This window comes from Pan paniscus, chromosome 10, assembly GCF_029289425.2.
Source record: "Pan paniscus chromosome 10, NHGRI_mPanPan1-v2.0_pri, whole genome shotgun sequence".
Lineage (NCBI taxonomy): Eukaryota > Metazoa > Chordata > Mammalia > Primates > Hominidae > Pan > Pan paniscus.
The window spans coordinates 32449779-32468155 of record NC_073259.2 but is presented as its reverse complement, the minus strand read 5'-3'; the positions used below and the strand labels follow the sequence as shown (position 1 = coordinate 32468155).

At 39.3% G+C, this 18377-nt stretch overlaps 1 protein-coding gene and 1 pseudogene across 6 annotated transcripts in view; one reads left to right on the top strand and one right to left on the bottom strand.

Moving 5' to 3' along the window:
• TAFA2 (TAFA chemokine like family member 2) overlaps positions 1-18377 on the bottom strand; it is a 546816-nt gene that overhangs the window by 169008 nt on the left and 359431 nt on the right. The gene's annotated exons all lie outside the window — the stretch shown is intronic.
• LOC100968647 (keratin, type II cytoskeletal 8-like) lies at positions 2814-4295 on the top strand (annotated as a pseudogene).

Here is an 18377-nt window from a genome sequence, read left to right as displayed (position 1 = left end):
CAAAACAGCTTTACCAGCAAACCATTACAACATGGAACCTCCCCCTCAACATGGATTGTTCTCAAAGGTAGGTGAACTGAAGAGCTAAAGTTGCATATCCGAAGGCCTCTGCTCATATAACCATCCCTTCTAAAGCACCAACATCAACATATTTCAACCATACCATCAAAAATTATAAAAGCAAACAAACCATTTAAAAAAAAGATAGTAGTTATGTGTCAAAAAGAATGTTATTCTATGTTCTCAAAAGAAACCAAAAGAAAAGAGTCCAAGAATAGACTGTTTAATCAACTTCACTTGAATTCACACTTCTCTCTGAGAATAATAGTTTAAGCAAAATTTTTGGACAATTATTTGCACTAGCATTAAATCCCTGAGCACAGCAATGTCACAACGCACAATGAAAGAGAGAGTGATGCTGGGACCCACACACTTTTATAACTACATTCTATTCACACTCCTTATATGTGTTTGATAGTTGTACATTACTTCATATACTTTAACGAGCTGTCTTTGAGGGAAAGGTAGAACATTACCAGATTTTAATATAACAAGGTACCATACTCAGCTTTCAGCTAACAGCTTAAGCGACTGAGAACTCAACTGATTAAGAATCAAAGCAGCAACCACTCTGTGCTACAAACCTCAGTCTACAGTAAGCCTCTATAACATATTGCTTTCTGACTTGTTCTTTTTGCAATAAGATTTCAGTACCTTTTAGAATCTCACTTTTTTACTCTTTCCCTTTATGAATAAAATCGGTCACATAATATACACTATTCTAACTTCTATTTGCCATCAACCGCTTTGTTCCACCCCTAACATTTTCCTTATGGATGAATTTGGTTTCCTCAGTCATGATGCAGGTATTTTCCTGCAGTACGCAATCATATGGCAAAGCAGCAGTCAAGTGGTTAAATGTGCAATCTTGAGAAATTTTCCCAATGGTGAGATGTATTCTATTGTGAAATTATGCCCCAAGGTGGTGGTGGAAGCCTATTACCTGGGTCTATTTTCAAAAAATTCTCCAAAGAACACCCTGAGGAAAGCCCTACATTACGGGGATATGAAGAACTAGTCCAAACTACAGCCATTGTCATTTCATATTGGCTGAAAACCTACTGACCTTATTTCTTCTCAATTTGTATCCCATTACTTCAATTGCTAGGAAGAAGGATTCAGGACACATCAGATAGAATACTACACAAAACAAGTGCCAGATATCACTACAGTTTAGCAACAATTTAACCAGTAATCCCTGAGTTAACACTCTTCTTGCAATGTACAATGGACATGAGAGTACTCTGTAAACTGTACAGTAGTGTATAAATTAGACTTATTACCAAATCATACTAAATTAGGTAATGGGGTGAATGGATAAACAAATTGTGATTATATATATATATATATATATATATATATATATATATACACACACACACACACACACACACAAACATACATATACATATATATACACACACAGTGGAATATTATTCAGCCTTAAAAAGAAATTACAGCATAGATGAATTTGGAAACATGTTAAGTGAAATAAGCCAGACACAAAAGTACAAATATTGTGTGGTTCTACTTATATGAGAGATACTTAGAATAGTCAAATTCATTGAGACAGAAAGTAGAATAGAGATTACCAGGAGCTGAAGGGAGGGAGAAATGGAAAGTTACTATTTAATGAATATGGAGATTTTGTACAGGATGACTTTTAAAAGAGTTCTGGAATAGATAAGTGGTAATGTACAACATTGTGAATGTACTTAATGCCGCTGAATTGTACAAAAAAATGGCTACAATGGTAAACTTTATGTTATGTCTATTTTACAACAATAAAAATGAAGAAAAACAGATAAAATGGCAAGAGTCATAATGGAAACAGCTCTGCTCATTGGCTCTACCATATAACCTACATTTATTTTCTTCGTGGCACTGAACAGTATTTGAAATAGTATTAACCTATTTGCTTACTTGTTTATTGTCTCTCTCTTCCCCTACTAGAATACAATCTACTGTAAGAGCACAAACCTATGCCTTCTATTTCACTACTTTATTTCCAGCATTTATGTTTCTTATCACAGAGTGTGTGCAGAATAAATATTTGTTGAATAAATAAATAGATGGAAGAAACACTACATATGTCCTTTCAATTTTGAGCTTGGTTGCTCTGCATGATCACACACATTTTCTTATGCCCAATAACATTTAATGTCTCTACCTCTTGTAGGCAGTAGAATACTTTCAATTGTTGTTTATATTATATGTAAGTCTTGTATCTGTAAATAGAAGCTAAGCTCCTTGACAAACCATACAGTATAGTTCTATTTCCCCACAAAGTATCTTACTTTTGCATAGTGCCATATGGTATACTAAGAACTTTTACATCTGTGATCATCCTTGGTTCACATGATCATGAGGCTGGCAGATGGAATCACCCCTCTTGCAGAGACGAGGGAGCAGGCTTAAAGAAGGTAAGTGACTTGTTCAAAGTCAAAGTTAGTAATTAGCACAGCCAGAACTCAAAACCAGTTATCCACCAGGCACAGTGGTTCATGCTGTGGCTCAACTCTTTGGAAGGCTGAAGCATGAGGATCACATAAGGACAGAAGTTGGAGGCTGCAGGGAAACATGATGGCACCACTACACTCCAGCCTGGGCAACAGAGCCAAGATCCTGTCTCAAAAAAAATGTTTAAAAAATTCTTCCAGCTTCAGGCCCAAAGTTCTTTCCATTAAAAGTTTGATAATGAAGAAGCAGCAGCTTCTCCACTCCTTCTCGAATCTCCGCCTGGTTGGGGCCCACCTGCTTCCACTCCTGCCTCCACCATGTCCATCAAGGTGATCCAGAAGTCCTACAAGGTATCCACCTCTGGCCCCCGGGCCTTCAGCAGCCGCTTCCTACACGAGTGGTCCCGGTGCCCCCATCAGCTCCTCAAGCTTCTCCCGAGTGGGCAGCAGCAGCTTCCAGGGTGGCCTGGGTGGAGGCTTTGGCGGGGCCAGCGGTATTGGAGGGATCACTGCTGTCATGGTCAACCAGAGCCTGCTGAGGCCCCTTAACCTGGAGGTGGACCCCAACATCCAGGCCAGGCTCTGCACACCCAGGAGAAGGAGCAGATCAAGACATTCAAAACAAGTTTGCCTCCTTCATCGACAAGGTACGGTTCCTGGAGCAGCAGAACAAGATGCTGGAGGCCAAGTGGAGCCTCCTGCAGCAGCAGAAGATGGCTCAGAGCAACATGGACAACATGTTCCAGAGCTACATCAACAACCTTAGGTGGCAGCTGGAGACTCTGGGCCAGGAGAAGCCAAAGCTGGAGGCAGAGCTTGGCAACATGCAGGAGCTGGTGGAGGACTTCAAGAACAAGTACCATGATGAGATCAATAAGCATACAGAGATGGAGAATGAATTTGTCCTCATCGAGAAGGATGTGGATGAAGCTTACAAGAACAAGGTAGAGCTGGAGTCTCACCTGGAAGGGCTGACTGATGAGATCAACTTCCTCAGGCAGCTGCATGAAGAGGAGATCTGGGAGCTGCAGTCTCTGATCTCGGACACGTCTGTGGTGCTGTCCATAGACAGCAGCCACTCCCTGGACATGGACAACATCATCACTGAGGTCAAGGCCCAGTATAAGGAGATCGCCAACCGCAGCTGGGCTAAGGCTGACAGCATGTACCAGATCAAGTATGAGGAGCTGCAGATGCTGGCCAGGAAGCACGCGGATAACCTGAGGTGTACAAAGACTGACATCTCCGAGATGAACCAGAATGTCAGCTGGCTCCAGGCTGAGATCAAGGGCCTCAAAGGCCAGAGGGCTTCCCTGGAGGCCACCATCACAGATGCCGAGAAGCGCAGGGAGCTGGCCATTAAGGATGCCAACACCAAGCTGTTGGAGCTGGAGGCCGCCCTGCAGTGGGCCAAGCAGGACATGGCACAGCAGCTGCGTGTATACCAGGAGCTGATGAATGTCAAGCTGGCCCTGGTATACACGCAGACTGCCACCTACAAGAAGCTGCTGGAGGGTGAAGAGAGCTGTCAAGAGTCTAGGATGCAGAACAAGAGTATCTACTCAAAGACCACCAGTGGCTACGCAGGAGGGCTGAGCTCGGCCTGTGGGGGCCTCACAAGCCCCCCTCCTCAGCTATGGCCTGAGCTCTAGCTTTGGCTCTGTTGCAGGCTCCAGCTACTTCACCCACACCAGCTCCACCAGGGCTGTGGTTGTGAAGATCGAGACCCGCGATGGGAAGCTGGTGTCTGAGTCCTCTGACGTCCTGCCTGAGTGAACTGCCATGGCAGCCCCTCCCACCCTCCTCCCCCCTGCAGCTGCCCCAGAGCCCATGAGAGAGGCTGCTGTGCAGGGGAGCACAGGGAACAGGAGACCCACCTGAGACTCAGCCCTAGCCCTCAGCCCACCCGTGGGGGGAGTTTACTGCCGAGGGACCCCCCCTTCCCCATACCTCCAGCTACAAAACAATTCATATTTTTTTTCCAAAATAAACCCTCAGCTAGCTCTGCCAACTGTCAAAAAGAAAAAAGAGTTTGATAATGAAAACAATTCTAATGTCATATTTCCATAATATAAAATAGAATATGTTAAAATAATTCCTACTAAATTTTTTTTTTCTGGGCCTATGAAAAAAGATGCCTTGGCCATGGGTTTGTTTTAAATGTTAAACAAGAGAGGAATTACACATGGCTAGAAATAAATTTAGCTGATTATTTGCCAATATAATATTATATATACAGTTATGCATTGCTCAGTAATCAGGATACATTCTGAGAAATGCATCATTGGGCAATTTTAATGTGTGAACCTCATAGAGTGTACTGACACAAACCCATATGGTACAGCCTACTACACACCTAGGCTATTTAGGATAATCTATTGCTCCTAGGTCACAAACCTGTAGGCAACTGTAACACAATGGTACTTGTGTATCTGAGCATATCTAATTACATAGAAAAGGTGCAGTAAAAATAGCATATTAAATCTTATGGGACCACTATTGTATGGACAGTTCATCATTGGCCAAAACATTGTATGCAGCCTATGACTGTACAGAAAAAACTGACTACAAATATATGATGGGGCTGGTAGGGGCCATACAGCCCAGTCAGTGAAGTGAGGGCTCAATCATCTCACTGTCCAATTCACCTCCAGGAAACTTTCTGCTTCAGCCCATTGAGGACACATGGGAAGGAGAGCCTCATACCACCCCCACCCTCCCTTTTCCCTTCAGGAGCCAGAAATCCAGAATCATATCTGAAATTCATCATTTTTAAATGTTATCAATTAATCTCATTTTAAAGAACACTCTGCATGTCAAATACAGCCTGGGGGCAACCAGGGTGTGGCTTCAGTTCGAAGCCATCTTATTTCTGAGTAGGTAGCACTTTCTACTCTGGACTGTGTAAACTCTGACTTGAATCAGAAAAAAAAAGCAAGAAGAGAACATATGAATACAAAAAAAAATCTTGGTTATCTTCTCTGTGCTTCTTATTTACCCACATTGAAAATTTTGCCTAGACTTATGGACTTCAAATGAGTGCCATTATATGAAAGAACTGTGCTTATAAGAGTGCTTTAAAGTCCTTAGATTTGAAGATGTTTAATGTACTAATCCAACTTAAAAACTGCCTTCCATGGGAGAATCCAGAGGCTAAAACACAGGCTAAAAACAGAGTATTTATTCTTGTAAGGACAGGATCTGATGTTTCTACTCTATACTTTAACAGTGGCACATAAAGATTATAATTGGGAATGAAAGAAAGAAAAGGACCTACTGAAAAACAGATGTCTTGAGCTAGAAGTAGCAATCACAGCATCTGCACTTTGGCGTCGGGAGAAAAACACTGGAGGAAAACAATAAAGCACAAGGTATAAAAATACCAAAGAAGTCAGCTGGTTTTCTCAGTTGATTGGGGGGAAAATAGAGTACAAAAGGATATTTAGAAGACTTTGGTAAAATTCTGAAGACTTAAATAGCTTATGGTTCAGATAAGCTGAGAAATGGAGGTAAAAGGAGAATAAAATGGCTGTGCTTAGTTTTTCTGTTACTGTAAGGCTTAAAAGACAATTCAGAACTGGCTCAAATTCAGACTCTTTCACCAAGATCAGTACCATTGCTTCTTTCTTGGTATCGTCTTTCAAATGTCAAATTCACTCCAATTTATTACATATAACTTTCCAGAAAGCACCTTAAAAACCGCCTCACTTTATTTCCTTGTGAATACTCTATGCTATATTTATATATTCTACCTACTACATAACACAGAAAGAATGCAGGATTTGGAGTAAGAATACTTGGATTCAAGACTTGGTCACCTGTTTAGGTAGATGATTTCTGGAATCATTTAATTCCTCTGAACCTCAGTTGATCATTTTGTACAATAAAGGTAATATGACTTGCCTTAACTACCTCACAAGGTTGTTGCAAGGATTTAAAAAGTGTCTCTCAAGTTTTAATCTTAAAAATATATTATCTGCAAAGCCAAAGGTTCATCCTCCAAGGAAACTACAACCTAACTGATCATTTAACACACGTTATTAAACATCTACTGTTACTTTAAACACTGGCAATATAGCTGTGAAAATGACAAGGTCCCTGCCTGCACACATGGAGCCCATAATCTGATTACAGTTGTAAATTTTTAATTTGGGGTTTGATGATAACATAGTAAACAAAAAAAATTCATCTTTCAGCTAGTAAGTAGATTACAAGTTTGTGATAATGTATTGTTTTTCATTAATTTTCATAAAGAAAAGAATATAATGGCATTATCTTAATTAAATTCAAAGAGGCACTTAGCCTGAAACCACAGAGTAAAGGCATTATTTACTACACATGTGTCATTGGAATATAGTAATTATTAGTCACCACAGACACACTTGCAATCATGCAAACATAAGGAAAATGCGTTGCTTACTCAAAGTTTGATTTGTGGAAACATGGTATATTCATCCAAAATAGCTATTACGAAGTTCTTATTTTATGCAAGGCCCCACAGTGGACACTATAAGGGATAGGTCAGCAAGCCCCAGTTTCTTGCTTCCTTCAAAGGACTTGTAATAAAGGAATAAAAGATTTGTGAGCTCATGTAAGTAAGAGAATGATGTATGAATATTGAAGAAGGGATTATAGTGGCTTAGAAAGAGATACCAAATTTAAGGAGTCAAAAGGTGCCTTCATGAAATTTTGACCAATAATGCAAAGCACCAGACCAGCAGTCAAAACTCCAAGTTTGAGTCTAATGATGTATTCACCCAAATCTGGTTCTATGAACTGAAGCAAATTACTTTAACTCAGTTTTTCTATCTATGAAATAAAAAAATAGAAAACTACCAATATTCTGACCTTCTCAAATCCTTGAGTTGGAAAAACTCATGACTGAATGAACAGATTTTTCTGAATACCAGTTACTCCACAGTTTTGATTGTTGCATTAGATAACATATGTGAAGTACTCTCACTATTTCTTACACTAAGTAGGTCCTCAGTAAATGTTGAACCCTGATCTGAAGTAGGAAATAGTTGAACTAAACCTTAACATATTGGTAAGATTTTAATATAGAGAGATATGAAGAAAGTAATGTCAAGCCAAAAGAGCAGGCTGGGGAAAGACACGGAATTTAGAACATGCAAAGAGTATGAATGGCAAGTAATCTCATTTGGCTCCACGCTAAAGTGTATTAAGTGGAGGAATAAGAGGTAAGCTTGAAACGATGGCGCTGACCCAGAATATTTAGAATGCTGACGGCCACATGGAAGTGTTTTCCCTTAATGTAGTAGGTACCAGTGAGGTACTGGGGGACTGCAAAGGACATCAGCCTAAACATGTAAAATCTATACAAACCCTTTGCATCATTTGATGATCAAACATCTCCAAAGAAAGCCAATCAACAAGCTCTTTGGGTAATATATTTGACAGTAGCTCATATGACACCACTACCATTTCCAGTTAACATAAATAGAAAGAAACTCTTTGATGATTATTTGTAGTCGTTCTTTTTTAGTAGGACACCGGTGAATGCCTCTCTCAATATTAGGTGCATTGCATTTCTCAGAATTTATCGTTAATCAAGCTATCTTAAAAACTAGAGATGCTACGTGGAAAGATTTGTATCAATAAACTACAGAGTTTATAATTTGTTTCAGAAAGACTTCACTATACATTTATGAATCACTGTGGTACTCCATATAAATACAAAAGAAAGCATGACAAAAATATGTTCTCTAGGCTACCAATTTGCACTGTGTCTTAAAACTACTATGCCATATGTTTGTACTATGATGAGGAGGGTTACAATAAGAGAATGAAGAATAATTTGAGGGAGAGAAAAAGAAAAAAGAAGCTAAAAGATAATTAATATCTAAGCTAAATAAAATAAGAAAAACAAAAGCATTTCAAATGTGGAAGCCTGCCTTCTTTTATGAGTTTTTCACTCCATTCCATTATTAAAATTCAGCCAAATTTCTTAACTGAAGTAAGACAATACTTGCTAAATAAACTTCTTTGTTTCTACTGTAGGAAGCATCTAAATTTATAGTTTGTTATTTTTACAAACCTCTTTCAAATGGATGAAATATTTTCACAGTCATAATTCAATACAGTGAGTAAGATGTTTTTCCCTGTATTATAAAAATAAGAAAACTGAGGCTCAGAGGGATGAAGTGACTTGCTCAGTCAGAGCACACCCAAAAGGGACAGCTTTAAGACCCATATCCAGATTACAAATCTCTTGTTCCTTCTAGCATATCATCCTACAGCAATACTAGTGGGCATGCTATGCGTCAGATAAAAGAGTAGAGAAGGAGTTCTCGGCATTCACAATAGTTGCTCTTTTGCACAAAGGGAGAAGAATGACATAGTGCCAGGGTGCAGGGCAGCTTCGTTCCTTTTTCATTTATCTAACATAGTCCTACACCTTCCATACTGAGAATTGTATAAAAATAATCAAGTTCACAGAACCCTTGACACCATCTGCTGACACCACACTGTACGAACATCAAATGTAGATGATAATACAATTAAGTTTTAATCTACTTTGGGATACTATCCAATTTGTGGACCATCTGGGGAGCATGTGTCCTCCACCTCAGTTCACCTTTGCTGTTTGCCTGATTCTGGACTAACTCTTTCTGTGTGAAGAATGAAAACTGATCACTGGATTAAAATATAATTCAGAAGGCAATGGTATGCTGGAAAACTACATAATTGTCCCCAATGGTAAATAGAAATAATTTGAAGTTCTCTGCTATTAGAACTTATAAGCATTGCTCTTTTCCTCCATTCATGCCAGTGACGTGAGTGTCGGTGTTACATCATGTCTGAACAGGCTTCATTCCACTTTCTGATTAAAGCGAATACTATGATAGATCCTCCAAGAAAGATGGAATAGGAGAAAAAATGATTCTCTTCTCCCTCCAGGTTTTTTATTCCTGTGCACATTAGACAGCATGTCTAAGGGTACTATCTTCACTCCATCACAAGAACCAATCAGAAAGGAAAATAGAGTGTACAATCAATGGCACGCACTCAATTCTGGAAATAACCCCCATAGTTATGTCAAATAATTGGTTAATAGGCTATGCTTTGGGTAAGGCCTCCCTTTGCACAGAAGAAAGCATTTTTACCAAAGCCAGAGCTTTCTTCTCCTCTTTTAGGCTCAGACCTCCCTCTTGTCATTAGGTTCATACCTAAAATTCAGAATAAAAAATTTAAGGAGACCTGACCCATTACCATGGGAGTTACATCACATTGGTCAGTCTGGCTCTAATGTGTTGCCCCAGTTCTGGAAATTGAGCTTCTACCATTTTCCCAGGCCTGACTCCTTTTCTTGGGTACCTGTAAAAGACCTCACTTTGTTCTTGCTACCACCCCCCTGCCCCCACTGCCACTGCCCCATGGAATGCTGCTCCTGAAACTTAGTCCTGCTCTTTGCTACCTCCAGACAACGTTTCTTCACACTGATTTCCCACTTGTATCCCTCCTGCCCTCCATAAGAATACTCTGGGCTGTATTGCTTTTGCCTTATCCCTAAACGTCACGCTTTGCCTACCAGAATGGATCCTCAGAACACAAGTTAGGCCTGATTCCAGCACTGGGTCCGCAGAGTGGCAAGTTCTCGTGTGGGTCCCAGTGGTCCACATCTGTGTCCACTTGCTGGAGTTGATCACTAAGGGCTTACAGTCTAATTGAAAGGATGTACATTAACAAAAGGATTGGTTTTTGACTTTTGTTGTCTTATACTGTTACCTCTTACAGGCACTTAAGGATGAAATAGTATGGTTCATGAATTGGTGGGCTATTGGCATAATTCAGCTATAATTATAACCAACTTATAATTGACGATGTAATGATAGTACTGAATAGTGGGAAACTTGGGAACCAGACTTCCTGGACTCAAACCCCAGCTTTGACATTTACCAACTTTGGGCCATTGGGCAAAATTAACAAGTGCCTCAATTTATTCAACTATGAAATGAGGAAAATCATAATGCTTTCTCAAAAGGCTTTGAGGATGAAATGTGTTAAAATATATAAAGTGCTTAGAGCAGGACCTGCTCATAATAAATGCTCAACTAATAGATGTGGATTAACTAGGCAGGCTGCCATATCTAAAAAATAATAAGAATCACAGAGAAGACCAAGTAGGGAAATCAGTCCCATATTGAAATTCACTGTTAATTCTTTCAAGAAGACTTCTCTGCCCCTCCCCAGGACAAGCTGAATTTGACTCCAATACATTAGTAACTGGCAGGGAAGTCTGGAGTACTACGTCTACCTTGACAGCTTATTACCTACATAGAAGTTTTTTATCTGTTAAATGTAGAAAATATTGCTTCCTACCTAGTAGGGTTAGCCTTATTACAAAATTAGTTAAGACAGATAAAGCCCTTAGAAACATGCCTGACATAGGGAAAACACAAGTGTGAGCTAATTGCTTTTTTTTTTATTATTATTATACTTTAAGTTTTAGGGTACATGTGCACATTGTGCAGGTTAGTTACATACGTATACATGTGCCATGCTGGTGTACTGCACCCACTAACTCGTCATCTAGCATTAGGTATATCTCCCAATGCTATCCCTCCCCCCTCCCACCACCCCACAACAGTCCCCAGAGTGTGATGTTCCCATTCCTGTGTCCATGTGATCTCATTGTTCAATTCCCACCTATGAGTGAGAATATGCGGTGTTTGGTTTTTTGTTCTTGCGATAGTTTACTGAGAATGATGATTTCCAATTTCATCCATGTCCCTACAAAGGACATGAACTCATCATTTTTTATGGCTGCATAGTATTCCATGGTGTATATGTGCCACATTTTCTTAATCCAGTCTATCGTTGTTGGACATTTGGGTTGGTTCCAAGTCTTTGCTATTGTGAATAATGCTGCAATAAACATACGTGTGCATGTATCTTTATAGAAGGACATGAACAGACACTTCTCAAAAGAAGACATTTATGCAGCCAAAAAACACATGAAAAAATGCTCACCATCACTGGCCATCAGAGAAATGCAAATCAAAACCACAATGAGATACCATCTCACACCAGTTAGAATGGCAATCATTAAAAAGTCAGGAAACAACAGGTGCTGGAGAGGATGTGGAGAAACAGGAACACTTTTATACTGTTGGTGGGACTGTAAACTAGTTCAACCATTGTGGAAGTCAATGTGGCGATTCCTCAGGGATCTAGAACTAGAAATACCATTTGACCCAGCCATCCCATTACTGGGTATATACCCAAAGGACTATAAATCATGCTGCTAATTGCTTTTATAAGTGTAGCCTACACAATGGTCAGGAAGATGCTATGATGAAACCAGAATGTCCCTAAGTGATTAGAGCCAGGAGGATCCATGTTTCTGGCAAAGGGGGAAACTCATTAGCTCTAGTCATACTCAGGACCCTTCCCACTGAAAGTAAATTCAAATCTTAACTGTACCTTAAAGAAGAGACCACATGGAGAAAAACACAAAACACTGAGACCAGAAGGAAGCAATCACAGCCACATTCTCCTACAAACACAGAAAGTGGGCAAAACAAGGATAACAAGTTTCCAAGGATAACAACTCACATTTTGCAAAGCTTTAAAAGCATGTACTCTTTGAAAAATTCAGTGAGAGGGTGCGCTTAAAAGATCAAGTAGATAAAAATACTTTTTGAATAAAAATTAGGGTCCCCAAGCAAGGATGCAACAATCCAACATGTACAGGTATGAGGCAAAAAGGTGTGAACACAAAGGAGGATCAAAACAATGTAAAGGAAGAGAATTTCAGAGTGGACTGACATGTGGTAATTGCCAGATTCTTAGTGAAAAGGTCCCAGAAATGAATACCTGAGTTCTGCTCTAGTATAAACATATATTAGTTTATTTCATGGTAAATTTCAGAGCCTATTTCTTATTCCAAAAGGTGGACTCAGTTATTTTCAACAAAAGCTTTTCTAATGCTACCCCTCTCCATTGGAGGCTAAACTCCCCTGGAGTGGTTGGAGACTGTGTCTCCAGCAGCAATGGGCTGGCCTTGATTGCTAACTATCTGAGTGATCTTAGGAAAGTTACCACAACTCCTTCTCCATTCATCTCCCGTCTACAGAGTGGACATAATGCTGGACTCTACCCAATAGAAGTAACATGATTATTGATTTAGCTAACACACATGATGCACTTAGGAAGGTCCATGACACACAGAAAGCATTATGTACTTTCTGTTGTCTCATAAGGAACCAAGTTAAAGAATGTCACCATTGTTTTTTATGGATATCTAGACTAAGCTGACCCTATTGAGTATTGCAGTCAAGATTCTAAAGGAAAAGATCAAAAGGGACAAACATGGGCAAATAACACCTCTCTTAGAATCTGTTCTGCATTGTTCCCTATGGCTCGGTCTGCACCACTAGATTTAACAGGGTTCATTTTCTCTAGATGTATTTTACCTTACAATCTGGCTTACTAGGAATGAGCTCACTGACAAGCTGGCTGGTTTCTTTGTTCTATACCTTGCATTTAATGTAGTTCCAGACACAAACTAGGTTCTCAAAAAATGAGTGATGAATAATCAACAAATGGATATCAAGCAGGAAAGAATTGTTCTAAATCCAAGACTACTTGCTAAAATCAGCAAACTTTTAAATTCATTAATAGAACAAAATTATTATTTTAATATTCTTTTAATAGTTTACAGCTAAAAGCATCAGCAGTGCTTTTTAAAGTGAATTGCGCCAACCGCTATGTTGGGAATCTTGAAATGTTTTTGCCGAATACTACTGCCATATCCTTCTGTCATATAGAGACTTTTTAAATTGTTTTGTCTGCCCCAAATGTTCTGAGACACTTGTGTGTTCTCTATGCATTGGACTGCCTACACATAGAAAAATTATCCACTTCCCCATCAACCACTGACTTTTTCTATTACCAAATGAGAGGTTCTAAAGGCCCACAATGACTAGGATAAATCACTCCATTTCTTTTACTCTATTAAAGTAGATATTTTATGTTCCACTGCCACAAAATCCAAGATGAACACCAAAAATAGCCTGTGAGTTGAAGACTCTCACTTTAAAATGGCACCACAATTTATCCTATTTCTTACTGTACCATGAGCATTACATTATTCATTAGAAGATTTGGTTTTTAGGCAGCCTTTGCTGCCTTTGCTGAGTGTAGGCTTCCCAGTGCAAACTGGTGATTTAAAGAGATATCTTCCAGAGATAAGGTCACTTTGTGGATTCCCACCTGTGTGACCCCACCGTGTTTGCATAAATATAAATTTACTCTATGACATTCCTGTCATGTCTGCTCAGTGAGCAAGTAATTTGCCACTCTCATTACTCCAGGTACAAGGTACCTTGTGAAAAATCAATCTTCTTTCTGCTTCATACATCACAGCTTCCCCCAGTCACCCAGTGCATTCTGACTCTGAAATGCAGCTGTGAGATAAAGACACAGGTCTGTTTCAGCAGGCTGCATTGTCCAAAGGGGCTAATGAATGTTACACCTCACTGGGAAACCCCATCTTGGGGCAAGGGAAATGTCTATATAAAAAGCAAATGAGCTGTTTTGTGCAAAGCATTTCCTATACCAGAGGGAGGGAGGTCTTAATAGTAGAACAAATAAGTAGCTATAGGGGGTTTAGCACACAGTTTTTCAGAAATATTAATCCGCCATCTCTTCAGACTACAAATCATTTTCTCTACCTCTTGACAGGTTAAATTTTGACTTTGAAAGACAATCCATTGCAGGATCCTGACTGGCTATAATATGCCAGACTTCTCCCCAGAGACAGAGTCACCTCCCTCCAGCAGATGACTCCAGCAGTGTTTTCCTTGGTGCTGATTGCTGTTTTTCCACCAATGCATCCTCCTCAACATCATAGCGTAAGTGCCAGTGGGAGAAAAAAGGCAGTGGAAATATTTTCATTTTGTATCTATTTTCTGATCCAAAAAGGGGTTATATCCTGGAATTTTCTTGCTATATAGTAGCACAGATCTGTTTCAGAAAATCACCAATTCGAATGTCAGGTAATATGTTTTGAGTACCTACTCTGTTCTATTTCTGGAGCTGTAAATAAAGTAATTAACAGAAGTAACATAGTCCTTCCATCATGTAATTTATGTTCCAGAAGGGAGAAAATAAATGAATACCTAAATAAACCAATGTGACAATTTTAAGTATTGATCAGTGTTTGGGGGGCTAAAACATTAGATAGGATGGTGAGAAAGATTCAGCCAAATAAACCAGCTGTGAGGAAGAAGAAAAGAAGCAGCAGAAGCAGAAGCAGCAGAAGCAGGAGAAGCAGAAGCAGTAGAAGCAGCAGCAGCAGAAGCAGCAGAATCAAAAGAAGAATCAGAATCAGAAGAAAAAGAAGGGCTGGGTGCAGTGGCTCATGCCTGTAATCCCAACAATTTGGGAGGCCAAGGTGGGCGGATCCCCTGAAGTCAGGAGTTCAAGACCAGCCTGACCAACATGGAGAAACCTTGCCTCTACTAAAAATACAAAAAATTAGATGGGTGTGGTGGTGCATGCCTGTAATCCCAGCTACTAGGGAGGCTGAGGCAGGAGAATCACTTGTACCCGGGAGGCGGAGGTTGCAGTGAGCTGAGATCATGCCATTGCACTCCAGCCTGGGCAACAAGAGCAAAAACTCTGTCAAAAAAAGAAAAGAAAAGAAAAAAGAAGGTAGAGTAGGAGGAGGAGAAGGAGGAGGGAGGTTGGGGAGCATATAAGCATATTCTGGGCAAAATAAAAGGAATAGAAATAGTGAAATAGAGAGAAGGCAGTGTGGGAGGGGCAGTATGTATGAGTCAGCAGAGTGATCCTGGCAGAAGTCAGTCCACAGAAGCCTGATGGCCATGAGAAAGAACTGGGATTTATTCAAAGTGCAGTAGGAAGCCACTGGAAAGGGAAAATGGAGAGGGCTTTGAAACAACCAGGCAATTGAAATGATCTGATTTACGTTTTTTAAAGATCACATTAAAAAGTGCTGCTGCATGGACTTGTAGGGGGTAAATGTAGTAGAAGTAGGGGGAACATCTAGGATGCTCGGGCCACAGTCCAAGCAAGTTATGATGATGGCCTGACCTACAAAGCTATCAGTAGAGAGGAAGAAAAGTAGACATATGTGTGATATACTTTGGATATACAGACCTTAGAACTTGGTCAGAGATTTGATGAGAGGGTAGCAAAGAGGACAGGAATCAAGGGCATAGTCAAGATATTTGGTTTAAAAAACTAGAAGAATATTCGTGTCATTATTACGATGGAGAGAAAGTGGAAATGAGTTAATTGTCTTTGGAACATATTAAGTTTGAGAAGACAGATGTTCAAGATATTACGTAGGAAGTTGGGAACACAAATCTGAAGCTTAGGGAGAAGTAACTTCTAGAGCACATAGATAGCATTTAATACCATGCATGTAAATAAGCTCACTCAGGGCAGGGGTGCCAGCTAAAATATAAGACATCCAGTCAAGTTTGAATTTCCAAAGCAGTGAACAATGATTTAATATAAGTATGTCCAAAACATTGCATAGGACATACCTATACTAAAGTATGTCCTGGCTGGGCATGGTGGCTCATGCCTATCATCTCAGCACTTTGTGAGGCTGAGGCTGGCAGATCACTTGAGGTCAGGAGTTTGAGACCAGCCTGGCCAACATGGAAAAACTCTGTCTCTACTAAAAATACAACAGTATTACCTGGGTATGGTGGCACATGCCTGTAGTCCCAGCTACTTGGGAGGCTGAGGCACGAGAATCACTTGAACCCAGGCAGCAGAGGTTGCAGTGAGAAAAGATCGTGCCACTGCACTCCAGCCTAGGTGACAGAGTGAGACTCCACCTTGTTAAATAATAAAGTATGTCCTAATAGTTTATAGAGTGAATAAGTAAATAAATAAATGTGTATATGTATAAAATATAAATGTTTGCAGTAAAAAAAATCTGAAATTCAAATTTAACTTAAATGCTATATTTTTATCTCCCAACAATCTAGGCAATCATAACTCTGAGTGAGATTATAAATAGAGAAGACCCAAGATCTAAAACACTCCTAACTTTAAAGGTGGAACAGAGGAAAAAAGAGGTAGCAGAGAAGACTGAGAAGGAGGTGCCAGTCAGAAGAATATGGTTTCACAGAGACTAACAGAAAGAAGGTATCCCAAGAAGGAAATGCTCAACCGAGTCCAAAGTTTTGACTATGGCTTAGGGGTTGAATAGGATGAGCTTAAACAAGTAACCATTACACTTGGCAGCATGCAAGCAAGGCTTGGTGACCTTGAAAACAGCAGCTACAGTGAAGTGGGAGGAAAGTAGGAGGAACAGAAGACCCTCTGGAGTGAGATAAAGAGATAAAGAAGTGAATACAATGAATATAGAAACCTCTTCCAATAAGCTTTGCTGTGAAAGGGAGAACAAAAACTGGGTAGCAGCTATGGGAGCACCTAGGGTTGGGGAGATACAGGACGATGTGTGTGTGAAATGGAAATGATCTAGTAGAGAGGGTGAAGTGGAAGATTCAGGAGTGAGAGGGGAGAATGGCAGGACGAAAGCTCATGAGAGGGAATAAGATCCAGACCATGATGGATGGGTTGGCTTTGAATAGCAGTGGAGACAACTCTTCCATTTTAACAGAAAGAACATAGTGAATATGAGTCTGTTGGTTTCAAATTTAATAAACAACTCCAAAGATACACGTACATAAAAATATTCCACTTATAATCAAATATTTTCTATGTTTTAGTTTGTGCAAAATTACCCTGCTATTATATACTCACATAAACAAATATAGACACATTCAAAATTAGTTGTTTCAAGACATTTTGATAGCTAAATGAATGTTAGATAATCACTTAGGAAAAAAATTATTCATGTTCTCTTTTACATTCCTAGTTTACTACCATTTATATTTTCCACCTTCACTGTTTATGAATAGTATTTATCTTAGTTTCCCTATATGAACCCAAGTCAAACTGATACTGCTTTTACAACTGATAAAATATGGATGCAGAAAAACTCCTGATTATTAAACAAACTATCATGTGGTTATGCATCGATTTACACTGTCCAGGCTAAACAGGCCTCTTTCTCAGCATGTTTACTACCATTTATATTTTCCACCTTCACTGCTTTTGAATAGTATTTATCTTAGTTTCCCTATATGAACCCTTTATTTTTCATGAATATGGGAAGTATAAAATAGTTACAACACCAAAGTCGAGGTTTTTCTAAATACAAATTAGACATTCCTAAATAACATTTCTCTTCACTGTGCCATAACGTACATCATTAAATATAAAAGTTTTGCTAATACGAAGTGAAAGTTAATACTGCCAAACTCCAGAGAAACAAAGGTCAGTTGCTGTGGGAACCAACCTTTGGACCTCTTGACCTTTGCATGTGTTGCATTAATGTGGATATTTGCATTGGATCTACTCCAAAATATAAATCAGGTATTCACTAATACAGTTATAAATGCAGATTAGCAGCAAAGAGACAGTGCTACATTTGGGGAGCACAAAGACAAACAGTAAAGACAATTTTTAAAAAATAGATATAGTATCTTTAAAACATTTCTCTCAGTGTCATGCAGTCATCTGTCACTTAACCTGAAGTCCTGGTGATATTCATACATGAACACAATTATCCCATTATACTTAATGTTCTTCTTAACAAAAGAGTGATAGTGTGGTAAACAGAATTCCCTGGTTTATTAAAGGATAATTATTGCCCACATGGTTCTTGTAATTTTCAACTCAAAGCTAAAACAATCTTAAATTGTTTTGAATATTTAAAGGAATTTGTCTCTTAGCCATATCCTGCATTTGAAGTCAAACTGATACTGCTTTTAGAACTGATAA